The following is a 24,937-nucleotide window of genomic DNA, read 5'->3' as shown; positions in this document are numbered from 1 at the left end:
TTGCTTGCCTCTGTGCCTGGCTCTGCTGTTCACTCAGTGTGTGGCTTTGGAGAAGTCATTTGCAGCCACCTTTTCAAAAGCGATTGCTGGTTTTTGGTGCCTCAGGTTTTGGGTTCCCAGCTTGAGACCCCATGGGTCTGAGTCTCACAGCCCCACAGCTCTGATTTCACATAAACTTGGGAGGTTCAGCTCCTCTGAAAATCAGGCCCTAGATGTCCCAAATGGGACATCCAGAAACGAAGGCACCCCAAATCAATGGCACTTTTGAACACATTGGTCTTTACCGCTCTGTGCCTCAGTTTCCCATTCTGTAAAATGGAGAGAGTGCTCCCTGGAGACAATAATCCTGTCCTAACTTGCAGGGCTGCTGTGATGCTTAAATAATTAATGTCTGTAAAGCGCACTGAGATCCTTGTACGGAAAACACTCCAGAAGTGCAAAGCACAATTGTTATTTTTAATAGAGATGGATCCAAACCAAAAACCTGATTCCAGCACCCCTGAAATTGGGTGCTCAAAATCCCAGCCCAGCTGTGAATTCCCATCACTGTCTTTGTAGTGGGCTTAACCAAACCCCGTCACCTGAATACTCCTGAACTCTGGGTGCAGTCTGAGCCCAGTTTCTTTTGGACAAACGAAACTTGCTTCCAAACACTGTGTTCCTGAGTGAGACATGAGGATTTTTCACCCTTAATAACCCAGAGGGTGATGAAACATGGGTGTGTAGGAATAGGGTAGTATCCCTTTAAGTAATTTGTGAGCACCATAGAGTGTCAATTGATACCAAAGAACTGGTATCAAACATGTCACCGCAGCTCCTTACCATCCTGCCACTAGCAGATCAGTGGAAAGATTTATCCAGACATTCAAGCAAGTGCCTTATGGCGGATTTCCTACAGAAATGCGGCCTAGAGACACGGCAGCTCTGGTTAGTTTCTGGTGGCTTCTAAAACACAGAATTGCGGTGAAGGCTCACAAACTATTTAAAGGGATACTACCCTATTCTGACTTGCCAGTTGCGCTGCTGTTTGTGGATGTGCCTGAAAGTGCCACTTCCGTGCATGTGATATTTCCAGGAATTGATTACAGCAGGATTGAAATGAGTGGCCAAAATGCCCCGCATATTCCAAAGGGAAAACCCCTCCCAATTCTTTTGTCATGCTTGTGCTGCAAGTCCTGTGTGATCTGCCTGTTCCTTTGGGTTTGTGGCTCTGGTGGTATTAATGGATTCAGGGAGCTTCATCCTTGGGAACTTCCAGAAAAGGAGGTATACGCAGGGGTGGGACCACCAGTAAAAAGGGGTCTCCCAGTGGCAATTTATTAGCCATATTTGTACCACGACCTGCCTCATCTTCTATGAATTATACAGGGCTTTAGTGACTAGCTGCACAGTGAGTCCATCGCCTGCAAACAGAACTCGGATTCTGCCCTAACTCCCCTCAGGCAGATATGAGTCCCAGTAGTGAGGTCTGGCACCTTGAGTCTTTTGAATATCGTGACTCAGCCAAGAACAATTCTGGCAGTAGGCGAGAGGGATGAAGCTCCATTTGGCTCTTCCTGGAGCATTTGCAAAGAAATGCGGGATGTTTGAGTGAAGCAAAACATAAACCTGCACGGATCAAGACCAGTCAGAGAGGGTTTGCTTTCTAGCTTCCCATAACCCAGGTTTGGGTTGGGTTTGTGGAGCCCACTCTCATAGAAGAGGATGATGGGAAATGACCCAAGAATGGCTGGGTGTGTGGGAACACCGTGATCAACCGGAGAAGAGTTTGAGGCAGTAGCTATGAGATGATTCCCTCATGGGTTGGGCTTAGTAACCAAAACATTTTAATAGCCATTTTGTTATGGACCTAAGCCTCCAAGTTCAGATCCACATTTCCCTCAAGTTCAGGGGCGCTCTGCTGTGGGGTTTTGGTTCTGATCCACACAGCCAGTGTTTGCAATAATACCCCTCATTCCAGTGTTAGCAAGTGGAGCTAGTCAGGCATTTTCCAATGAACCGGTTTTATCTGAAAATGCTGATTCATCCCAACCCAAAACAGCTGGTGGGAAAGGGTCCATTTCAACTTTTGTTTTTCAACTTGAGAAAAATTTCGGCAAAAAATAGTTTCAAAACATTTTCAAAATGAGCAATTCTGGGTATTTTTAATTGAAAAACGGTCTCATTTAGAAACAAACTAATCAGAATAAAAAACATGTTTTTTAAACAGTCTGAATTGAAATGAAACATCTTGATTGACCTGAACCAACTTTTCTTTGGTTCATGAAAATTTTCCAGATTTTACCTTTCATCCCGATTAGGGACAGGAAAATTTTCCAATATCTCAAAAACATTCCTGGGGCAGTAAACTCGCTCCATGCCCACTCTATCAGCCAGGTCCTTTTTAGTTGCTTGAAAGCCCGTGGCCCTCTGGCTCCTGCTGGAAAGCACGTGTAACCTCTGTATAGTTCACATAAGAACTGCACTCCCTGCCGTTTGGTAGTGCTTCTGATTCATGGTTTTCCTGGGGCAACCTGGATTACCTGTTTGACATGTGACATTAGGTGACTGCCTGGAGGGAGCTGTTTGGAGCAGCTGGGATTGGGTCACTCCAGCTCTCCCACAGCTGTTCCTAACTTCCCAGCTGCACCTGCTGTCACTGCCCCTTCCTGGCGCTGCGTGTGTCACTCTGGGACAAGGATGAGGGTAGAAACCCAGCCATGCTGTTTGCAAAGTGTAGTGTCCAGTGAGTGATGTGTTCAGGGCCGGCTCCAGCCACCGGCACAGGAAGCAGGTGCTTGGGGAAGCCAATGGAAAGGGGCGGCACATCCAGGTTTTCGGTGGCAATTCGGCAGCGGGTCCCTCAGTCCCTCTCGGAGTGAAGGACCGACCGCCAAAGAATGAATCTCTTTTAGGGTTTATCTACAATGCAAAAAATGCTGTGTTCTTACCTGGGGTTAGCTAGCTCGGGTTAAAATAGCAGCAAAGACCGAGAGACTCGAGTTAGCTCCTCTCCTCTCCTTTACAAGCATGTAGTGGAGCCTGGGGATGAACACGAGCTGCTAAGCCAAGTTTTAACTCCTTGTTTTGGCAGTGTAAACATACTCTCTGCCTTTCTTGTCCATCCAATGATACTAAAACTCCCCTGTGGCCCCAGGGGGCTGAAATGCTTTAATCACTGAATAGTTGTAATGTGGTTGAGGATGAAAGGAACTCTAAGGATTATTAGCTCTCTGAATATACAAAGCAGTTATCCCTGGCCCACTGTAGAACCTCTGGACTAAAGTCCAGGACAAATGCACTGAAATTAGATGCACTGAGTTTTCAAGTTCCCAGCTGACAGACAATGAATACTGAGTCCCACCGACTGGTCTTTTCATGCAACTACAAGATTGTGTCAGCATCTTTCTACCGCAAAGAGCATGCTAGATTTACAAGTAATGCAACAGCTCCCCCTGCTGGAATAAATTGGCAGCCACAGTGGAATTTAAAACCAGATTAACCTCTGCAGAATTAAAGCCATGGGGCCTAGGGTTTGTGTATGACTGCAAGACGTGAACACAGACCTATGGATGACCAAGGTTCCTCTCCCTGGTTGGGTAACCCAGCCTGATCGTCCAAGGGCAAAGGATAGGAGTAATCATTTAAAACAATGTATTTGCTCCTTTGTCACCAGGCCATTTCCAGCCCATTGAGATGGAAAATGGCTGATGAACTGGTAAATCCCAGTTGTAATCTTGACAGTGGGAGCCGGACTATGCTGTACTCCTGCCCCTCCACTGTAGAGCTCACCTCCCCATGTCCCTGTGGCTTCTTCCACGTTGCCCTTGTGCAGGGAATGCTCTTGCCAGGCGCATCTGCAAGGACCTTACCTGCTCTGCAGCAGGGTCCCTCGGGAAGACTGACCTACAGCCTCGCCAAAGCTAAGAGCTCCCTAATTTAGCTGAATTTAACTTTATTTTGCCAGGATGTGGCCCAGACGCCCCTTGACAACTCTGCTGATGGATTCTAACCCTCCCCCCTAACCTCTGCCTGTTTGTCTCTTGGTCTGTGAGCTCCGTGAGTCGGACTGTGAGCAGTCCCATTGAGTCACACTAGAGAGCTGGAATAGAGCTTGGCTCAGGACATCAAATTCCAGTCCAGATCTGGATTTGGAATGCTCCAAAGTTGGAGGGGGTTGGGTTCACCTCCTTGTCTGGAACCAGGGCCGGCTCTAGGCACCAGCAAAACAAGTGGTGCTTGGGGCGGCACATTTTTAGGGGTGGCATGGCCGGCGCCAGAATGCCACCCCTGCCGCCCCTAAAAATGTGCCCCGGCCGCCCTAGCTCACCTCTGCTGCTGCCGCTTGCGCGCCGCTGCTCGCCCTCCCTCCCAGGCTCTCAAACCTGGAAGGGAGGGGGAGACTCCGAGTGGCCGCGGCGCGCACCACTTCTCCCCCTCCCTCCTAGGCTTGAGAGCCTGGGGGGAGGAGGCAGGGCTGGGGATTTAGGGAAGGGGCGGAGTTGAAGCGGGGCCGGGGGTGGGGTAAGAAAAAAACGGGGGGTGAGGGGGCAGACAAAATTGTTTTTGCTTGGGGCGGCAAAAATCCTAAAGCTGGCCCTGTCTGGAACTGAAGGGAGGGGTTTGGAACACTCCTAAATTCAGGGCTGTTCAGATCTGGAGTTTGCTTTGGGTCTGTGTCTGTTTATTTAGATTTGCACAAGTATTAAATGCGGCCACTATCGCTACACTCTCGGTGCCCTTAATAACGTCAAAAGTACACCACAAATAATATCCTAAGGACAGCATTACTTAGCAATAGTCAAGATAGCCCATTCCCAATGACCCAGGCAACTTAAAAACTCAAATATCACCTCTCCCCTGCCCTCTTCCAGTAGGGACTATCACACAGAGCTCCTGTGAGCTGTGATAATCTAAATAATGACAATTCAACCAACCAATCACTCCTCCCACTTCCAAACATCTGGGTAAAAAGATGAGCTTTGCACCAGATCTTTTGTCCACTCTGGAGTTTATAAGTAAACAAAGGAAATACCCAAGAGCTGTTGCTTTAAATTGTTCTTAGCTGCTGATCACATAAACTGAGCGTTGTTGTTAAGGTCCCTGTGGATTTTACGGAGGGCACGAGAGAAAAGCATTTTGTTGTGGTTGCGAAATCATCCACTGTTCTATTTTAGCTAGAACAGTTTAGAGGGCACAGGGCCAGAGGGTGTCAATTCGGAGGTATTACAGAGCTAATGGGATATCTCAGCACCAGAGGGCAGGGCAGAGGCAGGGTCCTGGGAAGGAGGGCATGGGACGGGGAGGTAGGAAGCACTGGCTAGGAGCTGCCAGAAAGGTCAGTGGCCTGCCGGGAACACAAAGGTGCCCATGAACACTGGGATCTTTCAAGAAACAAGGCACCAGATTCCTGGGAAAGGAGAAAAGGAAACAAGAGGGGCAGCCTCCACTAGGCCAAATACGCTTGGCTCAGGCCAAGAAACTCCCTTCCCACACCAAGATGGCTCTTCAGACAGCTAGTCAATATCAGTGATCAGCCTCTTATTCGGGGCCTCTGGGATCACTGAGCTTTGCGATTCCAGTAACAATCTGATCCTGTAATGTCTGATCCTTTACAGCAATGCATTTCAACCTCTTTTCATTTGCAGACCCCTAACCATTTTCGACTGGAGGTGCGGGCCCCTTTGCAAATCTTAGACATAGTCTGCGGACTCCAAGGGGTCTGCGGACTCCAGGTTGAAAAGCCGCTATTTTAGAGTGTTAGACAGACACTCGCTTTCCTCTCTTTCACCAAAACAGCTGGTTCAGCAATTACTTTCCCAGGCCTGGCAGAAAAGCCAGGTGTGTGTGAAAACCTACAGGTGAGGGAGCCTTGAGGCTGAGCCAGTCAACAAACCCAAACCACAGCAGCTCGGGAGCCCCGCGCCCCACCTCTGGATCTTACAGCAAGAATAGGAACTAAATGGTCTCGGCATTTCCACCCAGTGGGATTGCCCTCCGGTGGGAAGGCATTTCCGAGCTCCCCAGACAGGCTGCAATAAGTAGAGCAACGATGTGGTGTGGCCGGGAGGAGGTTGTGCCGGTCTGACAGTAGCACAGAATTCTGAGTGCTCATCAGGAGGTGAGTGTGATCCTGTCGCAGGATCCCAGCAAACACCTGCTGTCCTTGGGTCACGTGTCAAAGGGCAGCAGATACATGGCACAACTCCTGCCAGGCTATGTGAGACCCACCTGTTCCCATGCACTGTTATGGGCCTGGCACTCTCTAGTTCCAAACCAGGTCGTGTTGGTATCTTCCCTGGAGTCTCAGCACTAGGGTAACAAACAGCCTGGCTGTGGAGCACAGGCACGGGGGTCTGACAACTGGGTCAGCGTGGCTGGGTGGCCAGGCATTAAAACTGTGCCAAGTTACCCCTTCAAACACCCGAGCGCAGTGCAGGCCTCCGAGTGGTGTCAGCGTCACTCCAGCCTGCCGCAAGCACCATCAGCCTCTACTTTACTCTAGAATCTGGACTTTTACAGTGGCCACCCATCGAGCCTCATGCTGCACACATGGGCAGCAGACTGGAATGGCTACGAACAGATCCTGCTCTCCTTATCTACTTATGTTGAAGCCCAGGAAAGAACCAGCAGAGTCTACACTGCATTGTAATCCCAGGTCTGCGGGACCCAGGCTCGTGGATTCCGTGTTTCCAAGCCTGCACTTGAGTGTCCACACTGCATTGTAAACCTGGGCTTACAAGTGCTGGACCTGGGTATCACAGCCGTGCTAATGCATCCGTATATGGCACTACGCAGCCCTTCTGACTCGGGTCTGGGGCTTGAACTGCGTCCAGACTGCAGAATGACAGGGCTTGGATCTAAGTCGCAGCCGGACTCAGGTTCTTACCCACCCCCCAGCAGGGTCCTAGGATCTGGGCCCTGAGTGCTTGCAGACCAACTCAGACTGATTTGTGTGTGGACAGAAGGGGGGCACGGGCTCATACCTGAGTCAGAGCCTGGGCTTAGTGTGTAGTATAGACGGGATTTTGGCTCTGAAGTCGCCATAAACTGAACAGCTGTCTGTCTCCTCCCCCTCTTGGTAAGGTTTGCTTTTGGTGCATTGCCCATCTTCCCCCAAATAAAAAAGATTCTGCTGCCAATGCAATTTAAAGCAGTTCTCTGGCTTAGGTCACAGGAGGAGCTCAGGGTTTCTAACTGCTAACTAGTTACACACATGTTAGACAGACTCCCTGACTGCAAGGAAGCACCAGTGACTCCTAACAATTCCTAGCTCTTACCTAGCGCTTTTCATTTGGAAAGCAACTTTATCCCCGTTTTACAGGTGGGGAAACTGAGGCAGAGGGCAGTGAAATGACTTGCCTAAGGTCAAATAACAATCCAGTAGCAGAGCTGGGGACAGAACCCAGGTCCCTGCACCGTACTCTACCCATTAGGCAACACTGCCTTCTCTGATTTGTATGCATGACTCGTAAGTCAGCTGGAGAGTTCACATGTGCTAATTGCATGTCAGAGGCTACTGGGAATAACAAACTCCTTTTGGAGAGGCTGTTTGTGAAAGCAGTGTGCAGGCCAGTCTGGGGCACACCCCTCTGTAAATACACTGCCCTTCCAGACAGAAACTGATTCAGGCTGTGTCCTTCAGCCCAATAGTAAAAAACACCTGCACCTTCTTCCAGTGGTGCCCTGCTGTGGGAATCAAAGGTCAGTGCAGGGCTCAAATGCTTTCCCTGTGCCTGGGATTGGGAACCTGAGTTCTTATACTGAGCTCACGCTTGCAAATCAAGCAAAATTCTACTCAAGTCAATGGGCACAATCCAGTGTAAGTGAAGGAGAACCGCGCTCCATGCAGCCGGCTTTATAAACCATGTTTAACTTTTTCACCAATGTCCGGGCTCTGCCCTAGCCTGTGCGGGTCCCTAACTGGCATGGCTGCATTGGACTCAAACTTCTGGGAGAGCTCTGCCAGCGGCCAGAGCCATAGGGAGGGCAAAGGGGCTTTGAGAAGATGGTAGTAAAATGCTGCAAGGCAATTGTCACTGAAATTCCCTTGCAAGAAGTCCCCTCCGGGGGCCTGTACTGCAGGGGCTGACATGCAGGGCTGTTACTACATGGGAAATGTGAAAGATGAAATAGAAACTTCAGGGTTAAAAAATGAACCAAGCTTTGCCCACAGAGCTGCACTCCCCGATCTGCCTCTCCCCACTCTAAACACCCCCTCTCCCGCCCTGCCCATCCCTAGCCGTTATTTTGACCCATTCTTACAACAAATGATCAGGGGTTTATCTGCAGTTTCCTTTACTTACTACTGCTTGGTTACTGACTTCCCACTTGTGCAGAGCCATCCCAGCATGCAACGTGCTGGAGGCATCATGAGAGGCACTAAGTTGGGCCCAACATGGCATCTGGCAGCCTGTTGGAAAGTTGGCTCCTTGGTTCTCCCTTCGCCAAGCCACCCAGTTACAAAGTCATGTTGGAAAACCCCAGCGCAGGCTCTGTTGGGATACCTGCCACTGTGCCAGTTTGGAAACTCTGCATTTGTGCAGCCTTGAGTTGTCAGCTCATCAGCTGCACAAGTTAACCAGGATGGGGGCTGGCCAGTACTTGGAAGGGACAAGGGAGCCTTCCCAAGGGAAATCACGGGCCCGATCAGAGTATCCCCTGTTGCTGAAAGGGGAAGTTACTGCAGAAAGCCTGTTGGGCTCATGGAGGGTGGTGTGCTTCTGTCTCAGGGGTGAGGTGATTTGCCCACCTTGGAAAACTATAGAGAAGCTCAGGATCTCCTGTGCTGATCTCTCCAGGCATGTACCTCAGGAGAACACTGCAGCTCTGTTAGTCTTTAAGGTGCCACCGGACTCCATGTTGTTTTTGTGGATACAGACTAACACGGCTACCCCCTGATACTGCCGCTCTGAGACAGTAGCTGCTCTGCTCCTGGAAGGGCCATCTTTGAAATGAGATGTAAAACTGGGGTCCTGACAACTTGTGCTCATTGCAGATGTCCTGGCCAAATCCCAGTTTAGGTAAGGCCAGACTGCCTACTAAACTATCCCCTGCAGGTCCAGCTGGGGCTTCACTTCCTGTCCTAAACTGTTGTGCGTTGCTGAGTGCTGGTGTATTGCCGAGGGCTGATGCATTCCACCCCCAGAGGTGGCTGCATTTCAACAGCGGGGGAAGTGTCTGTAGTTGATTAATGCTTTGGGAGGAAGTGCGCGCTATGAACACAGCATTATGAGGATTTTTAAAGACTTCCCCCATTTGTCAGTCCCTATCTTTGCTCAGAGTGTAGATGTCTTTCTGGAAGATCATGAGTACATGGTGGACACTGATGGGAATGTTTCAAGTCCCTGCTCTAGGAGAGCAGGCACAGAGGGGGGAAAAAGCACATTTCACCTGCCAACTTTATCTTCTGTGTTGCCGTGAAAGAAATTCCACAGAGGCGCGTGGGTGACCAAACTCCATGGGCCAAATTCAGCTCTGGCTTAACCCTGAGGTGGCAGGAGTTTCACCCACTCGCTCCAGGCTGAGTGTGACCCAGTTAACAATGAGCTTTGCATGCTCAGGGCTTGAGTCTGATCTCGCATTGATGTAGATCTGGACCAATGCCTGTGAAATCCTTGATGTTACCCTGATATGAGTCGAGATCACAATTACACCCAAGAAGCCTCTGTACGTGTGTTTTGCCTGCTTGCTTCCAGGTGTTCCCCCACACCCACTCACAGCAGCTGTGGCCAATTGGCCATAAACAGCAGGGGTTAGCACCCACCCCCAGGGTGGAGAGGAGCTAGAATGGAAATGCTTGCCCTGCTGTCTGTAGCCAGAAAGCCACTGATTTGTAAGTGACAAGAGAAGTCTCCTGGGGATCTGTTGTGTGCTAGTTTAGGCCAGTGGAGGGCAGGATGTGTTTTATTTTTTCTATTTAAGACAAGTTGTTGCCTGCAATTAACAAAGCAGCTTTGCCTACCACGGGGAGAACCAGGCGCTCCAGAGGCTTGTGTGTAATAGTCTCTGCACTGAATCACTGTGTGCTTTAAAACAGTTACTGTGTGAATGTGCATCATTGCCTCTTGGAGATCAGAAGCTGTTTAGGGAAGGGGCTGTCCTTTGCTCTGTATCTGTACAGTTCCCAGTACAAAGGGGAGCTGACTTGGTTGAGGCCTCCACGGTTAGTAAATACATTTTAGGATCCTGCCTGAAAATCTCTTGTAACAAATTAGGTAAGGTGGATTCCTATCACTGCCCTCAGCTGGAGAGAATCAGACCAGTGCTGTGGCATAGGGCATAGACTGCTAATAACAGAGATTCTCCTTTAGTGAAGTGCTAGGGGCTTGTTCTTTTGCCCTTGGCTCTACGTCACCACAGCCCGCGGTCAATGAGTTACTTAAAACTCCTGCGTGGGCATTCCTACAGTGACGTTAGCAGACAAAGGGACCTGCTCTATGTCTTGACTGCTGGATGGGTTTTGGTCTCTCCTACAAAGACGAGCCTATAACAACGCTGCTGGCATTCCCAAACAGAGAGTCTAGTCAAGCGTTTTAATGGCGGGCACAGGGGATGCTGTGCACATTCCGGCCTGCTGAAGCCTGTGTTAGGGATAAATAGCTCCCAGACCTGTGATTTGCCAGCTGAGAAGTCCCACAGTCTTTCACAGGCGTCTCCTGTTTTGTAGCGTTGTGTGGGAGACAGCCCCTTGGCGTCAGTGCCTACTAAAGGAGGCAGGCTGAGAGTAAGGCACCATGGCAGCGAATGGGATGCCCCCGGGGGAATTGGTTGGGGCTTTGGCCCATGAAAACTTGCAGGCATCACAACGTTCCCAAGAGCAGTGCTGGAATGAAACACGAGGCTCGGGGCATATCGTCTGGGAGACTGGGCCCTGCTGCTGTTCCCAAGAGGATTTGTCAGGTGGCAGAGGGCTTTGAAGTGGAGTGGGGGAGGTGGGTTATGAAATACGTTCCTTTGGGAAGAAGCAAGGTACCCAGCCGTATCATGTAAACATACTAGAGCTGGCCGAGCAGGGGTAGGGTCAGGCTTCAGCTACCCTGAGCACAGCCCTGTGCCCCTGCGGCAGTGTGCGCAAAGCTCCCAAATACTGGAGGGGACTTGTGTTGTGACAGGGACTCTGCCTGGTCCCATACACCAGGGATTTTACTCCCCTCACCATCAGGGCCAGGGGTTGGAGATGTCACCCCATCATGGTACAATGACTTTTACACTTTTTTCTTTTTAATAGTTCAGGTTGCCCCCCCAACCATTCACATTACAGGCTCTTCTGGGGCTATAACGTCCCAGCATGCACCATGCTGTGGCATCGCAGTCCCACGTGTTGTTTTCCTGGCATACTCACAGAGAAGTTAGATAAAAGCGTAAAATATTCTTACTGGAAGTTGGAACATAACAGGACTCTATTTTTTAGAACTCAGAATGATAACACCCAAGAATCCAAAAAAAACCAGAGAGAGACAAAGCAGGCTGCTCCCTATAACAGAGAAGTATAACTCCCCGCACCTTACTCTAGGCTGTCTCTCTGCAGGCTGGCTCCAATGCACCCTAGCTGGCAAGCAGGAACAGGAAACGCCTTACACATTCAAGTGATAACTGTGTTAAAATAATAAGCTTTGGCTATGGAGCCCTGCTGCAGCATGGAGCTGGCCAGTGGGTAGGCAGGGAGGCTGGGTTTGATTATATGGTGCGGTTTGCTCAGCTAGTTCATTGAAACCAGGACTCTGATTTCAAAATGCTCAGGAGCTGGCCAATGCAGGTTCCCACTGATTGTTCTAATAAATCGGGGGGTGGGGGTGGGCGGAGGAGGAAGTTTTCAAACTGTTGACACTGGATCAGATATTTGACTTAATGACGTTTGAGTCAAATCCTGGTCCCTTGCACCTGTGTTTCGGTCCTGCAAAGCACGTAGGCACGTGAATAGTCCCATTGACTTCAACGAGACGTGTGGACTTCAAGTTAAGTACATGCTTCAGTGCTTTGCTGGAGCAGGGCCCTGATCCCCACCACTGTGGCAAAGGGTGGAGCATCGGTGTAGCCGCCCCAGGCCTGCTGAGCCCACCCCGCCTCTGAGAATTTGGTCACTGAATCCGCATAGATGCTGACCTACTGGCCATGCCTCTTCTGCCTCCCTGACCTGTCCCCAATACCGCTCCACACGCTGCTGAGGAACGCGCTGCCATGCAGCTCAGGGGCTGGGAGTCCCTGGCACTCCCTCTCTCTGACCTGTCCCTCCCCCCTCATCGCTACAGCAGAACCAGAACGATGCTGCTTTGTGGGGCTTATGCGCCTAGGCAGTCGGGTGCAGCATGTGCCTCTAACGCACTAGCTAAGCACTAATTCCGAGGGTTCAAGGCCTGCTGGGTGGCACCGATCGCCCAAGGTGTTGTGGCTGCTAATCCCCAGGCAACATTCGTCACCAAACTCATTATTGCCGATATCAACTGAAAATGGAATAATAATGAAGAGACTCCAGCGTGTGGATCTTCCGCTGGGGCGCAACTTCAGCAGGTGTGTGCAGAGCTTCCTAGCAATGCAACAGTCTGGGCATTAGCTTGAGTCATCAATCTAGTTAGCTTGCAATGACTGGCCCGGCGTGGTTGGCTTTGAGCAAGGACCCCAAAACAGGGTGGGCAAAGCCGGGAGCGGGACGGTGTGGTGGAGGGAGTGAGGAGGAGCTGTTGGGTTAGATGGTGTGGGTGATTAATGCTGGATGTGTTTTACAGTGGCTAATAAATCCATTGAGAGGCACAAAGAACGGAGGGTAATTTATGGTGCTGGGAGCGCATCTTGCTAGGGTGGGTCTGTAAGAAACACATCCTATCTTCCACTGACAAGTGATCTAAATCAGGCGAATTAGCAAACACCCATTGCAGCAGCAATAACAGGGCCTTAGTGGCTGATAATGTTGAGGCATCGGAATCCACATGCACAAATACTGTCTGCTTCTCTGTCCCCCTGTGGACCTGTAGTTGGTACAGTCTAACAGCTGTTAGATAGTCATGTAGTGAAGGCACCGAAGTGGGACGCGGGAGATCTGGGATCAGTTCTTAACTCTGCCAAGGACTCCCAGTGTGACCTTGCACAAGTCATTTACTCACTCAGTGCCTCAGTTTCCCATCTCATAATACTTCCCTGCGTGCCAGGGGTGTTGTGGGGAGAAATTCCCTGATGCATGTGATGTGTTTGGATACTACAGTGGTGGGCTCACGCAAGTACCTGGATAGTTCTGGGAGCCTGTGTGGAATACGTTCATTGTGGATGAGTGGCCACATCACACGGGGACGCTGCCCACACAGGTGTCTGGCAGAGAGGACAAGTCCTAGGGCGGGCCTGCGTGAGCCGTGCAGGAAAGCCCCAACCAGCCCCTGCTCAGGGAAGACTTGAGTCTCACTCCAGCCTTGATCACAAACAGAGGCAGGGTGTGGTGAGAACGGGCCTCTACTATTACCCTTCCCAGAGTGAGCCTTGATTCCTGACCTACTCACCCTGCCCTGCATTGTCTTCAAGCTGTTATTGTTTGTGTTTGGAATGGTGATTTATGTGAAGACAATGACCCTGGGTGTGCGGGATACAGCCCGGAGAAGGAAGGAGGGAAAAGCAAATAGCCAAGCATGCAAAATTGCCCCGGGGACAGATATCAAATTATCGCATAGGGGCATCATGAAAAAGTGGCTCCTGCCCTGCAGCTTGAGAGATTAATAGCCCTTGTCATTTAATGCCATTGCACATGCTATTCTTATTCATTTCCCTGCTTCCTCCTTCCTATGAAACCCTGGCTAATTGCCCCACAGCAGTGAGTGCCACAGGTTAATTACATGCCATGGCATCCAAAAAGATTTGCTTCACGTTGGCTGCAATGTGAGAGCCGCTTTGACAAAACAGATTGACTGGAGTTAGGAAAGAACAACCCCCCCAGTTCACTCAGAACCTTCCTATGTCAACTGAGGCTGGGGGCCATCATCCACATCTTTGCCCGTATGCCCGACGGAACCTTCCCTGAGGTTCCTACATGTCCCAGTAACGTTGTTTTCCATTCCAGGCCTGGAACCAGAAATGCTGCGAGCCAGGCCAGCCTCTCCCTGCGTTTCTGGCTGTGAGTGGAAGCAGCTCCCCTTTGGCAGGGGGATAAGGGACGAACAGCCCTGCCGGCCAGAAGTTCCTGGCGGGATCTGGGGATTTGCCCCCTGAAGAAGATCCTTGACCCTTGTGTGGAGGAGAAGGTCTAGCAGCCTGATACCAAGCACCCCTTCCACCAGGTAAGGGGAGCCAGAATGTGCTGGAGGGGACGGGGAGGGAGGGGGAGTTGAAGGGCTGAGGCTGCAGAAAGGAGGGTTTTGCAGGGTGCTCAATAGTACCTGATAACGGGGACAGGATGCGCTGGGTTTCCCAGTGTACCCTGTCTTCTCTGGATTTGTTCCTTAAGCCCTGATCCTGAGTTCCAGGTAGCCAAGCCCCAGATACGGGCAGACCCCCATTAAAGTACGAGGGGTGCAAGAAGCATGTTGCAGGATGGAGGCCTTAGACTGTAGGCTCCTTTGGGCAGATCCTCAGCCGGTGCAAACTCTCACAGCTCCACTGGCTGCAATAGATCAATGCCAATGTTACACCAGGTGAAGATCTGTCCCCAGAGCACGTTGCTGGCACTTGAATAACAAGAGTGCTCGTCCAACCGGAGCACACAGCCTCCAAGCCTTCAGAGAGAGCCGCCCACTGCTAATCTGGGCATGTACAACATTGCTGTGGTTCCATTCCATTGACCTTATTGTGTTTAAGTAGCGGAGCCTGACTTTATCGAGTGGCATTTAGCAAAGCTGTGACCTGTGTGTGACGAAAACTCTGCAGACGTGGCTTCTTGTTGCTTTTAAGTACAACACTTTTCTAGTGCTGCGTCCGGTCTAAGTTTTAATGCCTGGAGCCATGGAGCTTCCCCCTCTTCTCCTGGGAGAATATTGCCCAACCTGATCCATCTCACTTCCTGATATTCAGCCTAAATTCCCCCTCTATTAATTTCCTCCCACTCTAAGTTATGCTCCCTGGTATCACCCTCAGTAATTCCTCTCTGTCTCTGGTGTTAACACCCTTTAAGGACTAGCAGGTGGCTGTGTCTCCCTTTAGTCACTGCTTTTGCAAGAGAGATGGGAGTGAAGTAAGAGACCAAGATACAGGTGCTTAGAGAGGTGGTGGAAGAACCTAGACGGGATAGCAAAGTGCTCCAGGTACTGGGAAAAAACCTCCTTGGTAAAACCCTCAGCCGGCCAGTCTGGAGGTCCCTCTACACTGACACAAATGAACCAAAAGCCTGGCACTGAGCCAGATGGTGATTTCAGTCACTAGGGTAAATCCAGAGTGACTCTGCCTTCACTGGAGGAGCAGGATTGGCAGCCCATGGAAACAGGATCAATCCCCCCTTCGCCTTGAGTGCGTTACTCTGGATTTCCACTTGCATGACTGAGATCAGATGCTGGCCCCATGAGCTTTCATTTATCCCAATGAAATGTGGCTAGTTAACGCTTTACCTCTCCTGGCTATTGCCTGTTTCTCCGTACCTGCGACAAATAGATAATGGCAGGCCAGGTGGTGATGATGTTCTTGAGCAGAGCGCCCCCGTGTGGGGAGTCTCTGAATGAAACTGACCATCCTTGCAAACTCCTGGAAAGCTCTATCGCAGAATCAGTGACCCCTTGGAGTCAGTTATACCTGAGCAAAATGGCTGGGAAACACTAGCAAATCAGAACCCTCTCACTCCCATCCCAGGCAGGGTTTTAAACTCACTTTGCACATTTAAATAGCTACACGTGGTGCAGGGCAATGGAGAATCAGGCCCTGAGATCCTGATTCTCACCTCATTCAGGTGTAAGTCAGGAGGAACGCCACTGCAGTCCATGCAGTTACCCCAGCACCGGGGTCAACGAGAGGCATAACAGACCATTTTAGCATGTCTTGTTCCATAACAGAGCTAGCGAATTCACCTGTCAGTGAGTCGGCAACCTCCCCGCCTGAGTTATGGAAGGACACCTCCAACAGCAACAATAAAGATAAAAAGGAGGAGAAACCTCCTGTTTCACTGACCTTGCTCCATCACTGGCTTCCCAAGTGTGTTGTGGCTCAGTTGCTATGATTGTGAGGAACCTGCTGTGGCGAGTGGTTCAGACACAGCCTGGGAATAAGGAGGAGGAACGGGTGTCAGGTCTTCAATCCCAGTCAACCAGAAGATCCAGAAACCTGCTTGAGGAGTAGCAGCGAGGCACCAGGCAGGTAGAGCAAAGGGACCCAGAAGAGAATTAGCTTTGACAGATGCTGGTATATCACCCTTGCTCTTTACTAAGGTCCCTGCCTTCCTCTGAAGCATTGCTCCACCCCCTAGTGTGTGAATAATGCCTGTTGCTGAAGCTCTAATCCCTGGCTCTGCCACTGACTCACTCTGTGACCTTGGGCAAGTCCCATGACCTCCCTGCACCTTGATTACCCCATCTGCAAAATGGAGAACAATTCTTACCTTACGGGATACTGTGTAATTCGCTAATGTGTTTTACAGCATTCTGCAAAGTGCTGGGAACTGGCTTCTGCTCTCGTGTATGGTCAGGCAGCCCCGGTGGACTTGCACGGTGTAACTGAGGGAAGAATTTGGCTCTTGGCGCTTTGAAAGCGCTATGAAAACACAACAGCTCTGAGGTTGCTGAGAGTAGAATTTTGCCCAGTGTTCATTCATGTTTGTTCACTGTGCGTACACCTGCTAAGGGGCTTGCGTGCTCAGCGTAACAGATTTGGGGGCCTGGACTGCAGGGATCCTATGTCCATCTCAGGCTCTCGTTCATGAAATCAGAGGTTTCTGTCTGGTTTGCATCAGCTGGCAGTTAGCCACCGACTAGGAACACATTGACAAAACCAACTCGTGTTGCCTGCAGGCTGGATGAGCAAAAAGGCGTCCCTTCTGCTAACATGTTTTGAATGTATATGCCATAATCGTAAAGGGGGAAAGTGCTCTCCAGTCATGCTGCTCTTGCATCGGCCTTCCTCTTTCCCCATGTGTTGCAGTGAATTCCTTACATCATGCTGCCTCTGCCTGTCGGGAAGCTAGAGCCCAAAGACCTGCCTGCCCAATGCCCCAGTGGTGCACTTTGTGCACTGAGATCTGGAAGAGGTGTTGTGGGTTTTTAGACGCAGACAGAGGTTTGTCTTGGCTGGTCCCAGTGCTCCCTCTCCACCTCCAGCTGCCTAGGAGCCGCCTCAAGCCTCTCTCAAATGGGTTCTTTTTCTTCTTCCACCAACTTCCATCACCTCCGGCTTTGTTGCAAGCAGTCGAATGGAGCTGCAAAGCCAGGGGAAGAAAGAAAGAGCTCCTGGCCTCCCAGGGGGATGGGGAGCACGTGTTGTCTCCTTCCACCTCCATGTGTTACCCCAGCCCAGGTGCATGGGGTGAGTGAGAGCTGGGGGGACTGCCAGATGGGGCAGTGATGGGGGGGGGAGGGGAGAAAGGAGGAATGGATGGGAGAGCAAAGCCGGGGGTGGGGAAGGATTTGCTAGAAGTGCAGGATGGCAGGAGGGGGCCGGTGAGGGATTGCAAGGGAATGGAGGAAGGAGGAAGAGAAAATTAGGCAAGCCCAAGGGATATTGTTCTTCTAGGGACTTTCCCCCCAATGAATACCAGTGGAGAACTGGAGATAAGGATGGGAAGAAGGACAGAGAGACGGACGATGACTGGCCCAGACGGAATCCGGCCTCTGATGTAATTTGGTCTTGCTGCATGTACCTCTTCCTGATACTGCTCATTCCTTACGTCCTGTGGCCACAATTAGCAGCTTAATAGGATGTAGATTCCCAAGGTTGCATCCAGGGGGGGCAGTGGATAAGACTCAGAAGGTGTCTGGCTTGATACTATGGTGTTTGATTTGCCTTGCACAATGGGGGGGGGGGGGGGGGAGGTTGTTATCTCAGCAAGATCCTTTGATCTGCCCTTAATCTGGCAGGGCGAGCAAACCAAATGGCAAGGAAAGCATCAACAGAGGAAAGCAGGGCTGGCTTCTAATGGGAAATGAGGAGATGTGGACCCTAAGGATAGTCTCAGCCTAGGCTCCAGCTCTTTCCACCCAGGAAGTAGCTTCTGTCTTCTGCATGAGTGGTCCTGGGGCTCTCCCCATGCTGCTGCTGCCCTTCAGTTGGGGAGCCCCTGCCTCTCCCAGGATACCACTGTCCCTGGTAGGGTGGCACCCAACTGGAATTTACGATGGGCCTAATGCTGCAGCCAGGCCCTTGGCTTCTGCTCCAGATGGGAAATTCTATGGCAGCTGAATTTTTATGTATTAAACTACTGACTTAGGTTACTTACTGAGTCTATTGCTGACTTAAATATGGGAGTGACTGATACCCACGGCACGGTGCCCCTTGTGCTGTTGAGTTTGACAGACGAGTTTGTTCATGCTGTTTGCAACCTTTCCGTTTTCAACGCGCTGCCTAGTTGCGTAGTGGCGGCACATAGCTGAGTCACAGAAGTGGTCCAGGGAGGGATGCTGGAGGTTTTGGCCCCTGGGGAGGTGTAGGAGTGTGGAGTACACTGGACTCTGTTTTGGAAGCCTTTTTGCCTCTTTGTGGATCAGTGAAAACAAACAGAGGGCTTGGTCGTCTCCCCAATAGAGCTCCGACTAAGCAGCAAAGCTCAGAACCGCGTGGGTTTCTGGTTCCAGTTTGTCCCTACTTCTTGGTTTAAAAGAAAATTTTTTTATTTAATTCTTGTCGGCAATAGCAGGACAAACGGCTGGTCGGAGGCGACGAGAGGCTGCGTCCCAGCCGAGCGCTCCCTAAGGGTCCACAATTGTGCGGGCAACCTCCCCATCAGTGCTTAAAGGGAAGTGGTTAAAAATAAAGACACATTCCGCTGTCGGGCAATAGGTTGAACTACCAGCCTGTGGACAGCCGTAGCTGGAGAGATGTGACGTCCCTGGATGGGAGCCCTGCTCTGGCCAGCACGGTCACAGTGATTGGATGGCAGCTTGCGTGGGGAGTGGGCAGGTTGGTCATGCATCAGGAGGAAAAGAAAGGGAGAGATGGATGGGGCTTGGGTGTGAAGGTCAAAATCTAAAACTCCATCAAGTCCTGTAGGATCCTACTCCAGCATCCTGCAAATCTGCCCTCAAGCCTGGGGATGAAGCCTGCCAGCTCTCGCTCCTTTATGCTCCTTAGCTAGGCAAGGCGCTACCTGTGTTGAAGATTGTTCTGCCTGCACCCTCCCCCTGTGCTTTGCCTCCAGGCCCAAAAAGACAAGGGGACCAGGGTTTGCCAAAGGTATCAACCAGTGACCCCAAGAGCGTGTGTCTGAGCAGAAGGCTGCTAATCCGAGCCCCAGGGGACATAAGGGACTTTCAGCTCTTGAATTCCTGCTGCTCCCGAGGTTAGTGGGAGGAGCTGCCCGTGCCACGTAGACTGGACAGACCAGTGCGGTGTATTTCCACTGACTGCCCAGGGGATGAAACCAAACCTGAGCAGAGGAGCCATGGGTTCTCCTCCCACTGCAGCAGCACAACGCCTGGCTTATGTAAGAAGGTTACATAACTTGGCTTGAGCAATGTCGAGCCATCCTGGGTGATTAGCAGCTGTGTGGCCCTAGTGTTTGTGGCGAGTGCTCTGATGCCACTGCAGGATGACTCCTCGGGTAACGAGCTGAGCGATATCCACCTGTGCTGGGCATTGCCTGTGTGAGCGATAAACCCCGACAGAGGGCGTGGGCCCCTTGCATGTTGGTGTGCTCCTCCGGCGTGCCGCAAGGCAAGCGGTTCAACCTGAGCTCTGTGCCAATGACGTAGTGGCATGAGCCGGGGTGCTGGTAGGTTAAAGCAGTCGTGCAGAATTAAAGCAGCCAAGGAGCAAAATCGACTCACCTGCCTTTTCCAAGGTGAGAGAATGAATAAACAATTCGGATTTGACTCAGCCATCCAAACACATTATGTACCCATGGCCCGCGGGTGACAAGAATTCTGCACGGCAGGAGTACCTTGTCTATTTTAGTCTTTCTCTATGGGGTGGATCTACAGCTCAGTGAAGCCCCTGGAAGGACTCCCCTTGACTTCAGTGGGCTTTGGCTCATGTATGGATGCCAAGTCCAACCCCCATTAAAATCCGGGGAAAGACATCCATTGGCTTTGGTGGGAGTGGGGTCAGTTGCTCTACCCAGCAAAACCATTCAAAAAGACAGAAAATAACATCTGGCCTAGTGTCCAAGGCATAGACTGGGACTAAGCAGCCCTGGGTTCTAGCCCAGGCTCTGCCACTGGCCTGGTGGGTGACCCTGGGCAAGTCACGGCCCCACTCTGTGCTTCAGTTTCCCCATCTGTAAAATGGGGATAATAATGCTTAACCTTTTTTGTAAAGTGCTTTAAGATCTATGGATGAAAAGTGCTGTATTAGAGCCAGGTATTATTATTATTATTATTTGTGTGTGTGTAACCCACCTACCCCCGCCTTCCTTTAATATTAATTTGCATCCTTTCTATGTTATGTGTTGAAGAACCATTGATTACCTGTCTAATCTACATGGCCTTTGTTGATGGTCAATTTCTACACAGAGGGAAAGAGCCTGTATTTTGTGCTAAGAGCCCCCTATCAAGTAATTGTTCCCTATGTAGCTACTATTAGATTGTAATCAAGTCACCCTTAACTTACAACTCCTGCAGTTTCCACTGCTCTCATCCTAAAAGTATTGTTCAGTGTTCCTGTGCGCTGTTAATCAGTTGTCGTGTTTCACCCCAGGGGTGGCGGCATTTCAGTGGTGGGCACAGTGATTTCTGTGTATGGTTTGTACAGTGATTTAAGTTCACAAAGTGCTTTGAGGTCCCTCAGGAGATAAGCTGCTATAGAAATGTAAGATCATCCTCATGATCGGAATCTAATTCTTTGACTTCAGTGGGCTTTGGATCAGGCCCTTAAAGAGGATAAATCCAACTCTCCCTGTGATTCCAGATCTCCTTTGTCTCCTTGGACGACCGAGATTCTTGGTCCCTTTTTCCTAGGATTTTATCTCCCAGCATGCCTAGGACTCGGATGGATTTTCTGGATGGTCCATCTGCTGCCAGCCTCCGGTTATCCATCAGCTCTTTAGCAAACGCATTCTGTGGTGCAGCACCCAGCTTCCCGGTGTTTGTAGTTCAGGTTCCACAGCTTCCCAACCATTCGGCCCTCCACCAAGGTTAACCACAAGGACATACTCCCTATTGTGTTCCCCAAAGAGGAGCCTGTCCCCCATCTGGTTCCTACCCCTCTGTGCTCCCTGGATTGCCAATTCTCCTCCACGGGCAGAGGGAATACAGGACAGCCTCCCACCTGAAGGCCTCGACCGGTCTGTGCTGAATTTACTTTTGTATTAGGCAGGTCTGTACCTGAGATGGACCAATGCTAGTCTGGGGACTAACCCAGAGAAAGGCACCCAGTGGCAAAGGAATTGTCTGAAAAGAAGCAAAACTCCATCTTGCAGCCAGAGCTCTCCCCAAGACGTCCTCTCAGCCTTGCCCTCGAGTCCTGCTCTCCTGCTGTCTGAGTCCCCAGTCATGCCAGGCCACTGGCCACGGACTCCTGTGACAGAAGCATGTGCTTTTCACAGAGGCTGACAGGTGCCCTCTCCCTCCAGTTGGAATTTTGCCCCTAATGTCGCCCTAGCAAGAAGAAATGGATTTGGAAGCCCCCACAGCTGCCCAGAGGGTTGATGGCAATTGAAAATGTGCTATAAGAACAGGCTGCGCTGGATTTTCTGCAAAGCCAAGCACCCGCTAATCCCGCTGATTTGCACTGGAGTTAAGGGGCCTCTGGCAATCAGGCCTTTAAGACCTGGGCAGCAAGGGAAAGAAGAATTGGTTGCTATTTGAATGGGATTTGTTCTTTAGGCTACTGGGGCAAAGCAGGAAGTAAACATCCTTATTTTATGCATTGGGTTTTCTCCCCTTCATTGTTCCCAGCATCTCCTGCCCAGACTTTAGGGGGGCCACATGAATCTCTGGGCCAAGGAGGAGCCCTTGAGTTCCCATAGAATTATTTGAAGGGATCTGGGTAGGTCACACTCCTGTAGCTCTGAAGACCCTTGATGACATTTGGAGCTCACGGAAGTCAAGGGGAATCTTGTCATTGACGTCAGCGGGGCTAGGCTTTCACTCCCTGTTCCAACATGATTCCACAGGGCACTCGCGCTTGATCAATGACACTGTAAAAAAGAGACGCCCCGTCCCTGTCTGATCTTCATGGTGCAGCCTCGTACAGAGCGGCAGGGTATTTTAATTGGGTCCCAATTATCTCAATCAACACTTGGTATAGAGTTCATAGATCATCTGTAATGGGCCTTCTGGGGTAACATTCCACCCTCCAATAAGAGGCCACGCCAGGCACTAAGGGGAAAGCGCAGTGATACACGGACGTGCAATGAAATGCAGCACCATGCACAGAGAACAGAGTGAGCAATCCCTTGAACTCCTGAGGCTGCTTCATTCCCTTCTCCTCTAAAGAGTCTGAGGCTACCACGGGGTATGGAGAATCAGTCCCCGCGATATCGTGAGACCCATCCAAGTGTAACTCGTAAGACTGGTCTGGCCATGAAAATGGGACTGGATGGATGCCCCCATCTCTGCAGCCCAGGGCTACATACACCCTTATCGCAGGCTGCAGCATGCTTTGCTCACTAGTAATTGTGTTAATTCTTCATCTTGAGAGAGAGAAAGAAACTGCCCAATGGTAAAAAAATCAATGAGTGCTAAAGAGCAGGCTCTGAAGAAACTCCCTCAGGAATCTGCTGAGCTGGGTGGCCGCATTTCTCTGGGCCTATAAAGCTAGCTGGACATATGGCCGTGTTACATCACAGCCAGTGCTAGACCCGTGCGGCATGTGATCTAGCACAAGGCTCCCCTTGCTCGTGTGATAAATGTTATGTCCTGACCACTTGGTTGGCAGATTGGCGCCTCCCACAGGTGGCTCTTGCCCATCCCCAGAGGAGATCAGAGACTGGCCCCGTGTTTTCTATTATTTTAATAATAGTCTCTGCCGGGCCATAGCAGTTCTCCTATAACCATCTCACAGGGCTGTGTAAACATTAATTAAGCTTCTCCACAGGGAGGAGGTGAGTATTAGAATCCCTGTTTTATGGATGGGAAACTGAGGCTTAGAGAGGTTAAGTGACTTCTCAAAGGTCATGCATCTGCCTTATCATGTGCCTGTCTAATTCCCCCGTCACAGCAGTTCTCCTGGTGCCTCGTTCACCTGCTATAAACTTTCTAGACCATGCTCCTCCCACAGTGTAGGTTACACCCTGACTTCCATTATTAATTCCTATTTCTTTTTTTTTTTATTGCATATCCTTCCATCCTTCCCAATTTAGCTTTGTCCTACTTTGCCCTCCCCCCATGTAAACTCAAGTAAGCGGATCTTCACATGATGATCACCCTAATCTTAGCCCATGGGTCCTGGTCCATTATTCCAAAGCAGTGGAAAGTCTCCCACTGATTTCAATGGGCATTGGCTGAGGCCCACACGGGCAGTCAGTTCCTGAGATTGGGGCTAATTCCCAGTATCAATAGGGCCTGAGACTCTAGCTGGAGGATATTCTTGGAGGTGGGAAGGAGGGAATTTGAAGCAAACAAACTAAGATGCTTTTGTGTGTTCGCTTTGTCAAAGGTTAACATATTTGCAAAACTAGTGGCTGTCCTAGTGTGGTCCGTGGCCCAGTGGGGACCTATGGAGGCCTTCCTCTGGTCTTCAGAATGTATGTTGGCAGCAGGGCTAGGGTGGCAAGGAGGAGCAGTGAGTCCATGAGGCTCTCTTAAGACGCAAATGCTGGAGGGTGGCAATGGTGACATCCTGCTTCGCAGTGCTTAATTTGTAATGAAAGAGGTGCCGGGGCTCAAGTAACTTTTTTACTTTCATAACTGATGTGCCAAGCCCAGAGGTGCCGGGGCGAGGAACGGCTCGGCCTAGAGGTGCCGGGGCGAGGAACGGCCTGGCCTAGAGGTGCCGGGGCTCAGCCTTGGCAAACCCTGGCCCAAATTCAGCACTGCTGCTTTGTGTTTGGCCTTTCCAAACTCTCCTGCTCTTTCTGGGCAGAGCGGAATTCTGAACAGAACTGGCCTGAACAGATTGTCTGAGGGGTTTCTGGTCTTACAGACTAACTGGTTCCCTGAGCCTGGCTGGGCTGGCAAAATGGCTGGTTGACGGCTTGTTCGTTAACCCTTTAATTACCAGTGCTCATTTAAGCTTTCATGTAAAAAGTGACGTTTTGTTTTGTTTTTTTGGATTGTGGTAGCATCTGGAGTAACCCCAGTCACAACTCTGGACCCCATCAGGCTAAGTACTGTACATACATAACAAAAAGACGGTCTCTGCCCCACAGAGCGTATAGTGTCTAAGTGTGTGATGAGAGACAAGAGATGGACGCAAAAATGGCAGATTATAGTCCCTTATCCTTTGACAAGAAAGGGAACTTCCAAAACGTTCTACAGCCCACAAAATGTGCTGCTGTGCAGTGTGTACGGCTGAATGGAGCCTTTAGCGCAAGAGCATCAGTGGATCCCAGCCGAGGCGGCCGGGCTCTAGTGTCACTGCAGAGAGACACCAGGAGTTCTTGGGAAGCCCGGGGAAGGAAGATGTTGGCGAAGGGAGGCAGAGAAGCTGGCTGGCTTGGGAGGAGCGAGTCTGGAAGATGAGAGAAGAGAGGCAGCTGTTTTCTGTTCTGGAAGGGCTGGAGGGAATGGCAGAGTGCATGGGCAGCCTGCGGTTCTTTCATACTGCAACAGAAAGGTAAGTACTGGCTACATGATATGTACAAATATGGGGACAGAGGCCTGGATTCCAGGTGCAGAGGTGCTCTTTGGCATACAACCAGAGGAATGGCTCAGTGCATTGGTTTTCCACACCCGCTCTCCTGTTTGCTCCTGGCTAGGGTGCTGCCACCACACTCCCATTTCTGACCTCGGTGCATAGCATAGGCCCAGAG

At 50.7% G+C, this 24,937-nt stretch overlaps 1 protein-coding gene across 1 annotated transcript in view; it reads left to right on the top strand.

Moving 5' to 3' along the window:
* Nucleotides 1–14,021: 14,021 nt before the first annotated feature.
* Nucleotides 14,022–24,937, top strand: part of FADS6 (fatty acid desaturase 6) — a 50,704-nt gene continuing 39,788 nt past the window's right edge. Inside the window, exon 1 of the mRNA XM_054048107.1 lies at nt 14,022–14,237. The gene's annotated coding sequence lies outside the window, so the exon portion shown is untranslated. The remainder of the gene's footprint in view (nt 14,238–24,937) is intronic.

This window comes from Malaclemys terrapin, chromosome 13, assembly GCF_027887155.1.
Source record: "Malaclemys terrapin pileata isolate rMalTer1 chromosome 13, rMalTer1.hap1, whole genome shotgun sequence".
NCBI classification, from domain to species: domain Eukaryota; kingdom Metazoa; phylum Chordata; order Testudines; family Emydidae; genus Malaclemys; species Malaclemys terrapin.
Note: the sequence above shows the minus strand (reverse complement) of the source record. Positions and strands in the feature narration are given on the sequence as shown.